Below are 18288 nucleotides of genomic sequence, written 5' to 3'. Positions count from 1 at the left end.
AATACGCTAAGTGGGCTGCATGACAAATATCATAAAAGTGTGAATATCGCTGCGTGCAAATTAGCAGCACTGTGGAATATATTAAACACATGATACCTAATTTATTCATATCTTTGATATCACAGCAGTTCCAACTTGCAGCAGCCTCCAAAAGGTTGGCATCAAAGTTAAGAACGAATATCGGGTGCAGCCAGCTTCCATGTCAATTTGACTTGGTTTCTCAAACTTCTCGCTTGAATAAATACTCCATCTGTCTAAGCTGATCTCATCACCAACATTGCATCTAATCCTCCTCCTTAGACGTCAGACTGCACCCACTGATGATTTTCCTCCAAGTCAGCCTGGGTCTCTCTGTGGAATCTAACCTCACCAAGAAATGAACAGCTTCCAAGGTGACATTTTCCTTTGATCCCTCTCCACACAGTGGACTTCTCATTCTATGCAGAAATTTTTCATTGTTACTAGATGTGGTGCACAAATCCAGCCTCACGTGGTTTAATCTATTTTTGCCTTGACATATGCTCATATGTATGAACAGTCACGTACGCAAAGCTGTGCACATGTGCACACACATAAACATAACACACTTAATGCTATCATACACAGTCACATATGGATGTAGATATACAGACATGGACAGAAACAGCAACGATAAACTTAGACAGAAACACACACATTTTCCAACCTCTTCAGTAACTGAGAGGAGTAGAGGAAGCTCACAAAGGGAGTAATGTAGCACCAGGGAAAATGCCAAGTGTCTTATTAGTGGTTTAGTAGAGATGGCTGGGAATCGATGAGCGACCCCACTGGTCACAACACAGCACTCCCAGAGATACACATCACGGCACTCAGTCTGTACAATCCATCATAGCATGACAAAAAAAAAAGAAAGAAAACTCTTCCACAGCTAAAGACTTTCTCCCTCATCCCTTCCTTCTGTTCATCGCTTTGGGAGAGACGTGAGAGTGCTGCCAAGCAAAGGCACGAGCAACATAAGGAGTCCCTTATTTTCTGCTTTGGTCCTTGGAGATGACTCCTTTATCCCACCTCCATACTACAGACAACTTTTCTTTACAAAAGTTGTTTTTTTTCATGTTGTTCTAGAAACACTTTTGACCAAGAAAAAACTTTTCTTTGAATCCTTTTAGTGAATGATCAAGGAAATGCTGTTCCTGTTTCAACCCTGAAGATGTACACGTGTATATCAAAGTACCGAGTTGGTACAGACATTGTAGCAGTAATGCTAACAGTACAAAGCAACTGCCTAAACAGTGATTTGCAGTACTCAATGGCAGAAATATGGCTGCCTTCTTTGTGCAGTCGAATACTTCACATTGAAAATATCTGATCCTTTCATAGATGCAGGGGGGGTCATGACTGTCACTCTTTTAAAGGCAACTAATCATATATTGGCTTGTCACAGACAAAAGCACTTATCTTCACAATTATCCAATCTCTCACTAAAATATCTTCCCACAATGCATCATGGGTTAATTTTTACTCAATAAACTCAAATTAAGCAGACATTAAAAAAGAATTAATTCTGTCTCATGGCCATCGCATTTTTCCCTTCTCATGGGTTTTCTTGAGTCTCTTTCTCTTCTTGCCTTGAAGCTGACTTGATTTTAAAGGCTGGTGCTCCATGCAGCAAAAATGACACCCAGTATGATTAGTGAAAGATTAAAATGGTTACAGACCAGTCAATATGACATATTTCCATTTTTTTCCCTCTCATTCCTATGTCTCTTTTACATCATTAGGCAAGCTGTAGTGAAGTTAATGAAGATGGGATGAACAGAGTAATTCCACATGAAAGGTGTGCAGAAAGCATGGCAGAGGTGTACCAGACAGAGAAACAGCTGGTAGAAGAAGAGCTGCTGTGATTCTTGTCATCTTCCACACTGCACTGACACTTAAACGAGGCTCGGTCTTACCATGACTTCCTGATTTAACTTTGTCCATACCTGCACTCAGACAGAAAATGAGCTCTAAAATGCCAAGGTGGCTCAAGGGACCCATTGTTAAGTGTTACTCAGTAGAGCCACTGAAATTGCTGCCTGCCATAAACAGCACAGCAGACACTCCACTGGCTACTCCGAAGCCCTGCTCACCTGGGACAAATATTATTCGGGAATGTGAAGCGATTTGTCATAATTTTGTGTTCTGCTGGTGATTTCAGTCTAGTGTGAAGGTGCCATGCGGTTTGAGAAGTTAAAATTCCCCTGCAAATTATGCATTTCACATTGCTGAATAGTAATAATAATATCAACAATAAGTTTCATTTCTGTGACACTTTGCAGTCAGCAATGCTAGAGAGTAACATGGGGGTTTGTTTACTACTGCCACTTGAATGCACCTTGAAATCCCTGTCGGTGCTCACATGCTCTGCCGTATACAAACCAAAGTAGATTTCAGAGTTAACGAGGTGTACATGAATGCACTGTCATGATGTCTCTGTACCCTGTATGAGGATCAGACTCCAAAACGGACAGAAGCTCACCAGTGAATAACAAGACAGTGCAGCTTTTTTTTATTTATTTTTTTTATTCGCTGGCTACTTTAGTAGAAACATTTACCTCCCAGTGTAGCAGACAGCCTTCAGAGGTTTACTCACCAAACTGAAAATCTGCCAACATTGAGAGCTTAGCAGGTGTTCATTTTGAAACCATGGTGTCACCATTAGTTGATTCAGAGAATGAAGGGGGGGGAGTATCAAGTATTTTCTATTTGAAAGGCTAACGGTGTTTAAGTCAAAGTTGAGATGCAGGGGTTTTTTTTCTTTTTTGTAATTTGTTCAGTTCAAGTCCACACATCTGATATAAAGTAGTTAAAACTGTACATTTCTACTTGTCACGAAGCATTTTTTTTACATTGTTGTATTGGTACTGTTTCTTAAGGAAAGGATCTGAATGCTTTTTTTTTCCACCCAGAACTCAGGATTATCAGGATCTAATTGAGGATTAAGAAGGTCCTGCATCTTACATCTTACCATGACCTGGTAAGTGATAGCATCTTTTTATTTTGTACTTCTTTTTTTTCTTTCACTAGTACAATTCTTTCCTCATTGTGGTGTTTATATAGAGAAACTTTTAGCAATCAGTTTTTGTACAGTCTCAGTCTTTTCCTAAATTAGTCAGCAATAATGAAAACTGAGGAGTGATCCATTCAACATACAGGAGGAGGTTCCTCAAACATATTATCAGACATGAGCACTGACATTCCATCATAATTTCTTTTTTGCTGTCTATGGTATCTGCTCATAACACCACCATATGCTAACATATAAGGAAAGACTGGCTGTGGTGAAGAAAACAATTATCAGGCATAGATTAAGGTAATGGAAAGGTTATGGTTGTAGTTACTCTAGGTCCATGACTGGACACAAACTTCTGCAAATTCGAACTCTCTACACATCCATCTAGCATCATTAGGGCCTTTAGGAAACACAATATCATAAACATACACCTCTGGAGGGTGTGAAGTGTATAAATTCAGATCGTCGACACAACTGTAAGTGGATCTTCAAGGTGTTCAAATAAGCATGCAACTAGACAAAGAGCCGCTGCTTGTCAACTTAAAGGTTTTCAATGTGTACCATTGTGCCAGGATCTGGATCTATACACTTCCTGCTATCTTTACCATTTTTCTACCTTTAGAAATATTGCACAGCAGCACCATGGGACTCGGTTTTCCGGTCCTCCTGCATCAAATAATGATCTTGGCTGAAGAAATGCCTGCAGTAAAAATGAATAAATATCCATCAATTCTTTGTCCCATGTATTTTATTTCCTTTATTTTCAGTAATGAGAATATTTTGTCACTTCTCGTGCCCCACCTTAAGGTGACAATGAGTTTCAACTTTTCTTAACAGAAATCCATCTGTCACAGTTATTAGATATACAGACACTATACAGAGCGAGATCAATAGAAGAATTCTTCCTGTGCAAAAAACTTTCTTTGTCAGTGTGTTTATGATAGCATTTGTGTGGTTTTGAGTTTCCCAATGGCAAAACACATAAACATTTAGTCAGTTGAGTGTTTTGAATTTCCCTCCTCCATCTTATGTTTTTTTTGTTTGTTTGGTTTTTTTTTGGCAGCTGCAGTTAAAGAAACCCACACCGCAAACAAAAACGGCAGGTAAGGCGACCCTTGTGCTGTAAAAGCAAACACCTTGTAAATGCTGGGTGACTCGCTGGTCTATAGATTGTAGATCTGTTAAAATACACATTTACTGATCTGTCTACACATTTCCAAATTTCAGGACGCTTCCAAATATAAATGCAGACTGGTAGACATTTTAAGACATTCACAAGTCTGATTATGCACGCACACATCCTGAATACATGTTTGCATGCTCAGTACACATTTAAAGATTCTTTATTTATACAAACACGGATTGTAATACAGTTGCACAACCCTCTACTCACATTTGTAAACAGTTTTGCTTTAATAATGGCCCCTTAGCCCAGCGCTTTCCAAAGGTTACAAAACTCTCCAGCTGCTACCTTTGAAGCTCATAAATTCATTCAATATGTAGAAAAACAGTTTGGGGTTTGCATGTCAGTCTTGGATGTGCTGTGACTTTGTGGGGTCTTTTGACACCAAGAGGTTGCCAAGCAGCTGGCTTAGATAACTATATCCTGGTTGTGGATTCATATTTACCGAGCAGAGTCAATATTCTCGTCCGACTCTCCAAAAGAAATTAATTTCATGAAAGCAAAAGTATTTTGCACTTTTGACCTAAACATACCTTAAATGTCCTGATTTTATTTTTCCTGATGTTAATCAGTGTTACAGCTTTCAATGAATAGCTGTAACACTGATTAACATTTAGAATATTAAAAATGCTGAGTTAAAGATATAATATGTATCTTCTTGAATTAAAATGCTCTTAATAATGACTGGACCTTTGTTACACATTTTGTTGAGCTGTGCACTTATATTCTAACAAATGTTTTTGACAATGTTCATACAAACCCAGCCACTGTAACTTGCAGTAGAGAGAGAGAGTGAGGAAGTAAGTGTACAAAACATGACTAAAACATAAAAAATACCTCCTGTTATCCCACAATACTTCATCAGACTTGATCATTGTTTTAACTGAGACACAACAGCGGCAGAAATTACATTCTGTACATTTAACATCAAGCTTAAAGTGTGAGATGAAATCAAGTATTTGATAAATGGAATTTTTTTATCTGTTGCTGGTGTTAGACGGAAAGACAGACAATATCAAAGTCCCGAGGATTCATGCTTTAGGGAACCTGAATGTCTGTGCAAAATTTCAAAGCGATCCATTCAGTAGTTGTTGGGATATTTCACTCTGAAGCAATATGTTGCGCTACAGACCAGTAGTCAAACAGATGGACTACCAGACTGACATCAGCATCCCTAAAGCCATGCCGCTAGCGAGACTAAAAAAGAAAAAAACAAACAGCACACAGCCATACTGTGACAAAGAGAAAGTCACATCCCAGGCCTAACAACAGACACAGGATGGAGGTGGTAAAAGGGACAAAAGACGAGCTCGTCCCTGCCATGAATCCAACTTAGGTCAACTGTCTCATCAGTATTCTGCTGAGGCCCTCTTTCACATGTATTTTCATCTTTTATGGAAACCTTCAAATGTGTATTAGAACATCTCAAGTGGAAAACTTGTGGCGCTTTCCCTTGTAACCTCACTGAAATATTTTTTTGTATTTGAGGCAGTGCCAATAAAGACATCAAATAATGTTTGATTTCACAACTTCTCAAGGATGAAGAGTGTGCACAAATGTCAATACATATATATAATATCAATATGAAAAAATGTTTGTGAAGAGTTTTGCCTCCTGAAATTAGCGGACAGTATGTTGCAAACAACAAGAGGCCAATAAAGAAATTATTAAAACATCAGGAGAAATCAGAACATTTGAAGCATTTTTTAGTTTTTGCACAAGAACAGCACTTCTTTTACTTTTATTCTTGGATACTGTGTATTTTAGGCCACGTGACTACATTTGAAAGTACATATTTTTCTCTTGGTTTAAAAAGGAAACATTACAAAGCAAGTATTTTACTTTGGTGAAAGCAAGTATCCATCCACGTTTTTGAAATAGTCACCCAGTTACCAGATGATGGTGGAAACTGTCAGTTTGTTCATCTTCTTTCAGTTCCGGTCTCTCAGCTCTCAGGTAATTGTGATTCTATAGGCGAGCTGCTATTGTATAACAGGTATACCTCATCAGCCATTTATTCCAAGGGAGCTTTACTTGCCCTCACTCCTCACAAAGTGAATACTGGTTCTTAAGTAACATTTGTCATTTGTATTCAGTGATGTGTCATTTAAATGCTATTAGGCATAGAGAAAGCGTCACTGAAAGCACGTTACATGAAAAACACCAGTGAATCATTATGTGTTTACAGGACACAGGCGTAGTGAATCATATTCTGCCTGTGAGGGAATACAGATGTGACATGTCCATAATTATCATGTAGCAGAACACCAGATAGAGAACAACATTTTAGAGGCTTTTTCTTTTTAACTACACGGAAGCATTTTGGTCCATGGTTGGGTTTGAGTGGCAGTGACGCGGACGTAGATGCAGGCTGTGCAGGCACATCTTGGACTTAATCTCAATCTTTGAATCATTTGCAGACCACAACGCAGTGCAGCCGATGCTTTTTACAACAGAAAATATAAATCACCTTGGATATCACAATGCGAACTGGAGCAGAGGCTTGCCTTTTCTTTGATCAGTCCTGTGAGACCTGGATGGATAGCACCTCGTCTAGAAAGGAGCAATATATTACCTGAATAACTGCTTGATTTCTTACTTATACATGGCCCATTGTTACATAATTGCAGTGTAATTTTCCAACCCTGGTGCACATAGTATGTAAATGTTGTACTTCTTTGAGTCCATCCTAATACCTAAGGGACATTGCTATGTACATGTACAAAAGGCCATCCAGCAGTGAAGCAAATGGGAAACAGAAAGCCTGCTGATTAGCATGGAGATGGAAAATGCTGCTGTGGAGCCAAACTTCAGCTAATCCCACAGCGGCTGGTTGGGTCAGCACCTCCCAAACAAACACAATGAATGGTCACATTGCAAGAAGCCAAACAACGTCCATTTAAACATTTCATAAGATGCATAAAAAATGGATGAAACACCAACAGTATGGTTGGTGTTATCCACCAAGATAATTAAACAGCTGTAAACAATAGATGAAGCCTGCAGTGCAGCTTCCCACCAACACATCAGATAACAAACCCTTTGCAGCAAGTATATGTCAGAGGCCACAATGCCAGAAGTGATGAGGTGCAATGTCAACCCAAAGGACCCACATTCACAATCTGTTATTTCAAATTTATGTAAAAACAGCAGCGCAGTCTGTTCGGTGCTGATGATAATCTTGCAAGACATAATTTCACAGAGCGGTTCAAAGAGCAGTTCTACTACAATGAACTACAGCTCAACTTTGACTTACACATGTTTTTGAAGTTGGCGCAGGACTAGTTTGCAATATTACTCATATCATACCTGTCAGAGACAAACACAGCAGCAATACGCCCACAGCATGGAGGCCTGCTGTGTTGAAGCTTCTAACAACACATCCAAATGTGCTTCAACTGGATTCATTCATCTTTAATGGCACACACACAACTTAAGTTTCTGATGCAATTATTACCCGCACACCTCATGCAGATATCTGAGCAGTAATTTTGACCGTATCCTGTTGTTCACTGGTTTACGTAATCTCTAATGGATCGTTACTTTCAAGCCTACCAGTATTGACATGAGTTATGAGTTATGACTCATCAGATGGGGTGATTATTGCCTCTTTCGTCTTAATCTGGCTTGGCCACAGCCTAAAATGTTGCACTGAGTTGTTTAGAATTGGGCTGTTTTGTCCTGCTTTTTGACTCACCAATCTGGCTAGTGTGCTCTGTTTTTATATATGTTATCTTGCTTTATATATTAATATACTGATTCTAAATCGTAAGACTGTCTGATAATCAGCTGCTCATTTGTGAACATCCCGTTTTTACTCCTCATGTTCTGGTGTTCTGGAGATTTTCAAGGGGGATGGGAAGATGAGAAACAGGATATGGAAAATCTAACTATTCCCAAGGGTATAAAATCATATTCAAAAGTAAACCAAAAGGGACTCGACCACAGGCAGACTTCACCCAAATAGTTCTGAGGATAATAAGACCCTGTTGACCTGTACAGACTGATTATACCACCAATTAACGAGCAGTCAGAAGAGCCAGGAAGAGTAACTCACGCCCATTCATGAATTCTCACTTCACATAATCTTGCTTGCACATACGATCTAGAGAGTCCACTCAGATCTAATTGAGTACCAAGACCCAAGACCCGCCACAGTTACTGCTGGAATCTACCCAATCTGATTAAACTCAACATAAGCTGGACCTGGACCAATTCAGGGCAGGGTTCAGGTCTCCAGTGCTGTGAACCTAGTGAAGCTACAAAGACCTGTAATCAGAAATATCTTCCGCACTGGACTCATCACAAGAGGCTCTTATGTCCTCAGCGGGCACGAAACAGACATTTAAAAGTATCTGACTTTCACACATGAACTGACCTGCTTTTTAGAGGCATGTCTTCCTTTTAAATATAGATTTAATTGTCTTGCATTTCTTCAAAGAAACTGCATGTCTCCATCGCTCCTGGTAATTTTTAGTGCATGTATTTTTTTTCTTTTGTTATTCTGCAAGAGACTTAGATTCAGATTCATTTTAGACACTCAAATTAGAGGCTGCAGATACCTGGTGGCCGTATAGGCAGAAAATCAGCTGAGATCCCTCCCAGGCCCTCATATATGCAAAGCTGTTGTGTATGCCGGTAAGAATCAGACATGAGTCTTAACTGTGACACATCCTACTACCATCATCATCAACAACACCATTTAGCATTTAAAAGCATTACATAAACAACTATATAAAATAACATTGTATGTGGTTATATAAGGCCTTAACAATATTCATCAAGAACCATAACTCCTGTTGCACAGATAATGAAGGACAGCATAGTAAAACACAGTTATAATGACTTAAACATATCCTTTTATTTGTTTATAGCTCTATTATAGTTTTAAACATTAATTAACATTAATTAAAAGGATCAAATCTGAAGTTGTGTTGTTGTGTTGTGTTGTGTTGTAAAGGATATTTTAAAAACAAAGGTGAATATAAGCACCACGTGAGAACATTATTTTGTTTATTCTGCAGCGCGGTTTGAAACAGCACGGCTACAGATGGTGAGAAAACTCCAGCTTAGGATGAAACACACAAGGTGTAAAACTTCTCAACTGAATGAAAAAAAAAATTGTGGTTTGTTAAAAAATATGGAGCACTCTCACTATTATCCTGCTTTAAAAGTGGTCAAAAAAATGATTTAAGCTGCCAACAGAAGAGATTCCAAAGTAGGCAGCTTTCATTCAGTAAGTAGATGTTAAATTTTAAATAATGACATTTGCAAATATACTCGACCAGCTCTGATGTTGCCTGTGATATGCATTACAGCCTGCGCCACAGGTACATGGGAAGACTTCATACATCCACTGCATATGAATAAACTGCAACATGAATCACTGAGCAAAAAAAGAAGCACAGAGAAACAGACATAATTGTGTGAAAATTGTTACCATTATTACTTCCGTTCTGCTTTCAACATTTCAAACTGTCATCACGCTGAAGATGCATCACAGTTCACTTTGGGAAGCAGGTTTAGTTCTTTCTAAATTACAGAGAAGGTGTAGTGAGCCACAATTATTTTGTAAATTACAAAACAACAGTAATTATAGTACCTTCAACAGTGTTCCATTTATAAATGGAAATACTTTCTGACAGACTAAATGGACATTCCTTTCCAGAAAGATTCGGTTGTCAGGCTGTTATTGCTCATCCAAATACAGGTCTGATCCGCTCTGTTGGACATGTGATGGGCTTTACCGAACGCATCACCTGCAACTGTAGGAGCTTGTGTAGCGTACTGCGTGACGTGCTCTAATTCTCACTGTTTGCTTTAACATCAAATCAGCGTGACCGGCCTCTTTCATTAATTCAAGCCACAATGAAGAGGCACATCAGATCCTGCTAATGAGTTTGTGTCTCCTGTGTAACTGACAGGACAGGGATAATTTGTGTACACCACCAGTCTCTCTCACTGCGTAATGTGGGAATGAGATCTGCACGCCCATTAAAAACTGTCACATGTTTATGTAGGAGGTTGTTCGACAACACTGCCTCACAGCTTGGTTTCCCATTTTCTACATTGATCGAGCATAATTAGATCACAGGTGCAACACGTGGATTCTGACATTATTGACTGTTTTTAGCCATCAAAAGGAATAACCTGAGCTTTGAAAGCTAGTCTGTCTAATATTATTCACTGGATTAGATTATTTGGGACATTTTATCAACTACATCAACCTGTTCTTATTTTCTGCTCCATCAGTCATCTCAAGACCCCTAGAGATTTATTTTGTGTTTGGATTTGGAGGGAGGGCTAACTCCTAGGTCAGGATGCACTTCACTATAAAAGGATGCTGCACTTTCCCATGCAGAACATTCAAAATTCAAAAAGTATTTCACCAGAATACTAGCATCAGTCAGGGAATATAGTCCTAATAATAACAATAATAAAGGATGCAAAACATATATATTAAAAATAAGTCTCTGGGATCAAACAACTTTGGGAAATTTGTAATTTCAATGTCCAAATTATATGGAATGGAATTATATGTCCAAGTTTATATATTCATTAAGATGAACACACACCATCTGTGTCATCTAATTCTAATGAAAAATACTCTTATTTGATCATTAACATTTTGTATCTATTCTTTCGTTAAAGAATTAACAAGACGTTGAACGTGTATGAAAGGGCTTCAGCTTATTACACGGAGTGCTGAGCCCACTGACAGACTCTTCCATTACACGTTAACCACTGTGGATCTGTTGTACAGTAGATGTCCTGATACACCGAGAATTTGCTGAGGGAGCACCTTGCTGTTTTTAAAAGACAGAGAAAAGAAGAGTTGGCTCAAATAGACTCTCTTTTCGCCCACTAACAGTCATTTGTGCTGCAATGTGAAGCCGCTGAAAGTTTGGCTATTACAGCCGCACAGCGCAGGTAAGAAGAAGTATGGATTGTTGCTGCCTGACAGTCCAAATAGGTTTGCTTTTTTCTTCTGACAGTGAAAAAAGAAACAATACACTGCTTAGCTCTAAAATGACTAACATAATACCAAGTACGTCAATATGGCCAAATTCAGTATTTTCCAAAAAGATCCGTGTTATAGTTGAGAAAGTTGACAATAACTGGTTATGTGTTTTTGAGTTTCTTTTGCCACTCACATGTCAGTTAATGTGTTGGCACTTTAGATTGAAGTGCTCAATTCAGGCTACAGGGTATTTCTTCCCAATTTACAGTGTAATTATTTGTACTGAGGATGTGCCACGGTACATAGAGGTACATACAGTTCTGATTTTAACAAGGGATTGGAACTGTTTATCCATAAATGCATCACAGCCCTCTGTGCACTGCTGCCCTTATTATTATTTTCCTCACCCCTGCCTATCAGACAGCCTCAGTCTGCCATTGCCATGACCTACTATGCAACAATCTGCTGTTTGGGAGGAATTTAAAGAGAATTTATTCAATACATATTTTTATTTACTGCTGGACATTCATTCCAATATGAGAATAACCACCCATGAGAGCAGCACACAGGTCACAAGTGTGAGAGTTTCCTCCATGGAGCAGTTATTAAGGGATCCTACAGAGTTTTGTAACAATAAGATGATTGTTTGTGATTTGGCATCAGGTCTGTTCAGTGTTGATTGAACGTTAGTGTTAGGAGAGACATACTGAGTTAGGAAAGTTAGGAAATGACCCACAGTTCATTGAATCATTTTTTAAATTTGATACTGTGCATTGACTCTGTATTTTTGCCCATGAATGCCCAAATCAAGTGAACACCACAAAGACAATGACTGCCACAAAAATCACTTTTATTGAGCTTGTTTTAGTGATTACTGTGATGTAATAGGCTACTGTCATCTGTTGAATGTAGGCACAAACCACAACGAAATACAGCACTGTCCTGCTGCAAATTGTTGTGTATGTTATACCAACAGCACACAGTCCTGAGGGATCAGTATTTACATACACATTGGTGATAACATAACAACATAACATCTATATATATATATATGTATGTACACATTATACACACTGTATGTCTACCATGACTTGGTACACTGTAAGAAATGATTCTGTGGTCATGTAGATTTGAATTAATCAGAATCAGAATTCCTTTACTTATCCCCAAGGGGAAATTCTTTTTTGTACAGGCATTGCACGTGCAGTTTTCCCAACCAAGAAAGAAAGTGAAAGATATAAAAATAGGATAAACAACAAGATAAGTATGAATCTAAAAAAATACAGGTATTTACATGTGTAGTATAAATCTAAAAATACAGATATTTACGTGTGAAACATATATACATTGTATATATGGGCAGTCGTGGATCAGCGGTTAGGGTGTCGGACCTGTAACCGGTGGATCGCTGGTTCGATTCCCCGTCCCGGTGTCCATGGCTGAGGTACCCTTGAGCAAGGTACCTAACCCCCACTGCTCCCCGGGCGCTGCACGCGGTCGCCCACTGCCCCGGGTTTGCTGTGTGTGTGTGCACGTCACTTGGGTGGGTTAAATGCAGAGAACAAATTTCGTTGGAGTGAGTTCCCTCCAATGACAAAAATATGTCACTTTATATAAAAGTATGTGTGTTAATGTGGTTAAATATATTCAGTATAATTGTATTTTTGATTTTGAGGCAAATATTGTTTGGAATGTTTGGAATAAAATACACCCATTATAGTTGAATAAAATATAAGTATTATGTTAATCTAATTCCAAATAGAGAGAATATTGAGTGAATTGAAATTAATATAATCAGGCAAATTTTAACTGAAAAGCACTTCCTGTGAAAGTGTGCTTTTTTAATGCAGCAAGTTATTATCTACATACCCCAGTAACACAGGATATCTCTAAATAGGCTAATCTTGTGCAGCGCATGCGCATCAAATCTACTCTTACTTATTTTCCGGGTGTAAATGATTGACGGGTATCATGTTCCGCCCTCTTCATTTACTGACCATTTGGGCAGACTTCATGTAGCCCACAGGCCGATCGGTTCTGACCAATCAGCAGCGAGCTGGCGTCGGTGAAATGATTGACAGGTGTCGTTTCACGCCCCGTGATTTACTTGTCATTTGGGCTGATTGAAGAAGAAGAAAAAGAAAAATGGCGGGCGCTAACATGAATGAGGAGGATCATCTTCTTAATAATCTGTTTTCTTCAATGTCCTCTGAAGAAAAAAACATGTCAAAACGGTGCGTGTGTGTGTACGTGCGCAAGCATATAAATATACGTATATAAATGTAATATATATATTGAGAGAGAGAGAGAGAAATGAGAATGTTACTTTTACTTTAGCTTGCAACTCTATGGCTATAATATATTTGTTAGCCCACCCAATCATTTTCAGCACCAGCCGCCACTGATCTGTCCACAACACATTTTCCTAAATGTGGAGCTTGTTTTGTCTTCCCGGGCAGGTAACATAACTTCACTTTGTTGTTTCGCTGTTTTGTTGCAACTTGCAAATGTGACGTTAGGTTACCTAAACGGTGTTACATTTTAGAGCCGCAGTTTTAGTTCTTTTCATGCGTAACTGCTAATTTTAGCGCGGTTAGCACTTAACGTTAGCAGGAGGGGAGGAGGCTTAGCATGGCACAAACTTTCTCATTTTACAGCTAAACAGTACACTAAAGACGTTTTTGAAAACACGTTAGGAACAGAATACTGTTTCATATCTGATTAGCTGTGTTTAGTTTGAGTTTCGTGAGTCGGCCCCCGAACTCCATTGGAAAAAACGGACATTTAAAAAAACAAAAACAAAACACGACTGGTAATGAATGGCTTGTTCACTCGTCATTTAAGTTATATTTTTGCTCAAATACGTCCACAATTACCCGCAAAATAGTTGCCGAATCAAACAATGTCTCCTACGGATACTTTTTTTTTTTTTTAAATCATCATCATTTTGTTCGTCTTGAAGGCTTATTTTAACTTGTGTATTTTTATAGGGGAGTTCTGCATGACTTTAGGCTTTGGGGCTGTAGTTTGCTTTCGGCGCCTTCGGCGGACACTCCCCCAGCGTCCGGGAGCAGATTCTTCTTTTAACGATTTTGAAACATAATTTTACGTACTTTAAAGATTTTTTTTAAATCGTTATACGTTTGCTTAGTGGTTAATAGCACATTTCTGTTAAATTTCAATTATCTCATTAAAATGCTTGAAATTTCACCTACTCCTCCTTATTTGTCTAACATGGTTTTCCACAAAAAAAGTTTCAATTATGTCATTAAAATTCTTAAAATTACATCTAACTCTCCCTCATTAAAAAAAAAATCCAGAATGTATAAATATGCAAATATTTTGGAGGGGAACTTCAAGTACTCTGACAGTGGCAAAAAGTATTGAATGTTAGACAGTTTATACGAAAGAGTTTTAAGGGGCTAAGAACTGATGTGATACCTTTGTCTGTTTTGTTGCCTTTGTGTTTCAGATCGATGGAGAATTTTAAAGAACCACTGCTGTACATCTGGAGCCGAAATTTATGTCTGCATTAGACCATCACACTCCGCCAAGCTACAAGCTACTGAGACTATTTCGTGCCAAAGGTGGAGCACTTGGAAGAAGACTGGAGATCATAATGAACCCACTGGAGGTACAATACTTTTCAAAATTAGAAGTAGCTTTGTTCCATAAAATTTCCAAATGATATGAGTAAGGACATCAAACTGGACGATAGACAGTTGTCCTCCAGAAATTAGCTGCTGCCCTAATACAATGAATAACTATTCAGTGGGGCAATATTGAATACATGAAACATTTGGTGGTTATTTGTGATTGGTGATTGACTTGTACATTTGTTGCATTCCTGTAGAGATTCTCACAAATCTCGACAAAGAATTCAATGTAGGTGAACTTAATTTGCATTAACTTAATTCAAGGACCATAATTCCTTAATTCCTCAAGTAGGTGCTGTGGTCAAGTAGATTGACACAGATCTGTGACCTTTGCTTTTGTTGTATCTTTTTTTTAATAGCGTCAGTGCTCCTTGTCATAAATTCTCCAAATCTCTGAACTCAACTAGAGGGATGAACACTATCAGAATCAGAATCAGAATCAGAATCAGAATTCCTTTATTAATCCCTGGAGGGAAATTCTTGTTTTTACAGACATTGCACATGCAGTATTCCCGACTATTCTTGTAGACTATAAAAAACATCAAAATAAAGAACAATTTGAAACCAAGGACTGGAAAATAAAATGTAATGAAATAGATTTAAAAGCTATGAAAACAATAATGAATGTATTGTCTAGTAATGCAATATGCTTGCAATATATTTCTGACAGTTTTATACTAAGACACTTACAATTTCATGTTGCAGGCCACTGAGAACTTGGAGGAACTTGAACGGCTCATAATGGCAATTACTGTGACCCAAAAGCCTGGAGGTTCTACAAGCAACAGTCCAAAGAACATTGGAATTGTCATAGAGAGCGTGGAAGTCATCACAGGACTTGGAGGTATTGCAAGGGCTTTCTCTGTCCTCCTTGGTTTGACCTATGCGCAGAATCTTGATTATCCCAGACAGCTGAATTTCACCTTTGAGGTATTCCAAAAGCTTTTCTTGGAACTAGATGATTCAAAGCTGTCAAACAAAGTCCGGTCCCTCAAAAGCAAGCTTCTAGCTTGAAATGAGACTGTAGTTGCTGTAGTTGGAGTCTTATTCCATGAATGTCAGTGACATTTCTATTGTGGTTAGTTCAAAGTACAAATGTTTTTTACTTCGAACACATTAGACTTTTCTGCTTTTGTTTTGGTACATGCACTTCTGGAGGATTTTTCTTTAAGATCATTATTGATCCAATTTAGTGGCTAAGTGAGGTGAGAAAGCATGTAAACACATGTTTATGGATTGTGGTTTTTCAAGGATTCAAGGAGCTTTATTGTCATTTCACACATGTAGAAACATGAGGTGGAACGAAATTAGTTTCCCTGGTCCCAGTATAAGCCCAATAACTTACAAATATGTAATACTATTAATATAAAACAAAACTATATACATATTAAAAACAACCAGGATAAAAAAAGATATAAACAGTGGCAGGGGTGGAAGCAATATTTACAGTGGTATTGTGCAAATGAAAGAGTAGTGCAAATCTGAAACGAGTAGTGCAAAGAAAATCGTTTTACAAAATAGTTTGAAGTCGGCATTCTGTCCTTTTCAAATTTCTGGTTTGAAATCCAAGATCTAACTTCTGGCTTGAAATGAGACTGGTTGCAGTGTACACTGTTGTGCTACAATGTGTCGAAAGCACAAAAGTTAATTGTTAAAAACAAAACAAAAAAAAGTCTTACTTGAGTATTTGTGTAGTTACTTTCTAGGCCATAGACCAGTTATCCCTAAGAAAGAAGAATATTTAGATTTAATTCATTGCATTGATTGAATTCAAATTAATGTACAGATTAATGGAGATGATTATTACTCAGATATATATTATTGATATGTATAAATTAAATTAATTTTTAATAGTATTATTTGCACATTAGGTAGTTTCTTTTTCAAATCAACTCAGTATTTTTGTTTAGGTTTTAATTAATTCTGTACTGTTTCCTTTTGAATCTACTGGATAAGGGTCTCATTTAATTAATATTTACTCAATACCAAACATTGTGAAATATAATTAATAATATTGCTTGTAATCTGTAGCCTCACAGTGTATGCATCATGCAGTGTTTACTTTTACACACCCAAAGAAGTAGTTTTATTTATGTATTTATTTATCCATTAATTAATTTTTTTGATCAGCTTCCCTGCGTTTGCTTAATGTGTGGGCGCTCGAGCAACAGATCACCCATGTGATCAGTGCATTTAACTGTCCGTGCCTTTTTTACACCTTGACAGGACATAAAATCGATAATTTTCTACCTCTTGGCTGTGAGGTGAACACTCCTGGTTTTCACTTGAGCTGTACTTACTGAGAAATCTCGGTATAACTATACTCTGTGGCAACAATGAGAAGCAGCCTGTGTACTTACAGCGTACACATAAACCTGGACCACCAGGAAGCTGTAATAATCTTTAAGTACAGTGTTTGCACCCCATACTGCAAGGTGGCCTACTTTAAAACACACTAAAATGCAGTATAGGTTACAGGCCTACAGTATGTTACCCTGAGCCTTTGCTTGTTCCAAAAGTAAATATACACTGAAGGTTTTTAGGGACTGAGTTTGGTTTTTCATTGTTGGGAAGTAGCTTGTTGTCATTTCAAAATAAATCACAGCAGATTCATAAGATGCAATGTAAAACTCATTACCCATACTGATTACTCATACTGAACCTTGTAATAAAATATCAATTATATAAATTAATTTTGTGTTCCCAGATTGTTATCCCTTTATCATCTTGTTCCCTCCTGCCTATATGTATGTATTTATATATGAAATGCTACTTGTTTTTATCCGTAAATGATAGAGATAAGCTTTGCTCTTCATTAAATCTCGAATCTTTTATAGATTATGTTAACTTAGTAAAGCTGTTAACATATAAAAGTTGTTCTAAAAACAAACATACAAATAATTGCAGAAACCATTCAATAATTCTTCAAGAACGTATTCAATAAGACCCGATTCGTTTTGTGTCATCACCAGTGAATGAAGCCTAGTATAGTGAGAGCACAAGACTGAGTGGTTGGTACAGAATACCAAGGCTGCCATCCCATGGTCGAAGAGTGAACGTGTCTCCCCTGCGAGACGCACCATGCAGACAGCAGGATATGGCACAGTCGCTAAAATAGGAGTTATTCTCTGTCCATTGCATTTATCTTACAGGTCGAGCACAATTCCACCGAGTCTGTTTCTCTTTCTGTATAATGAAGGACTGTGATGGTGCTTTATCACTTGAACATCCTCATCCCCAACATTAGCTCAGATATAATGAGGGTTACTCCGAGGACGGGGGCCCTCTCTACAGAATGATAAAAGACCCAAGAGTGCACCAGTGACACTGCATCGGTCATTAGCCTGGCTCACTTTGCCCTTTCATATATTTCTAAATAAATGCCTTCCTGTGGGTTTAACAGACCACCTAATCTGCCTACTTAGAGGTACAGGGGAAAGAGTGGAAATCCAGA

The sequence above is a fragment of the Scatophagus argus genome, chromosome 11 (assembly GCF_020382885.2).
Source record: "Scatophagus argus isolate fScaArg1 chromosome 11, fScaArg1.pri, whole genome shotgun sequence".
NCBI lineage: Eukaryota > Metazoa > Chordata > Actinopteri > Scatophagidae > Scatophagus > Scatophagus argus.
The sequence above is the reverse complement of the archived record's forward strand: the minus strand, read 5'-3'. Positions refer to the sequence as shown.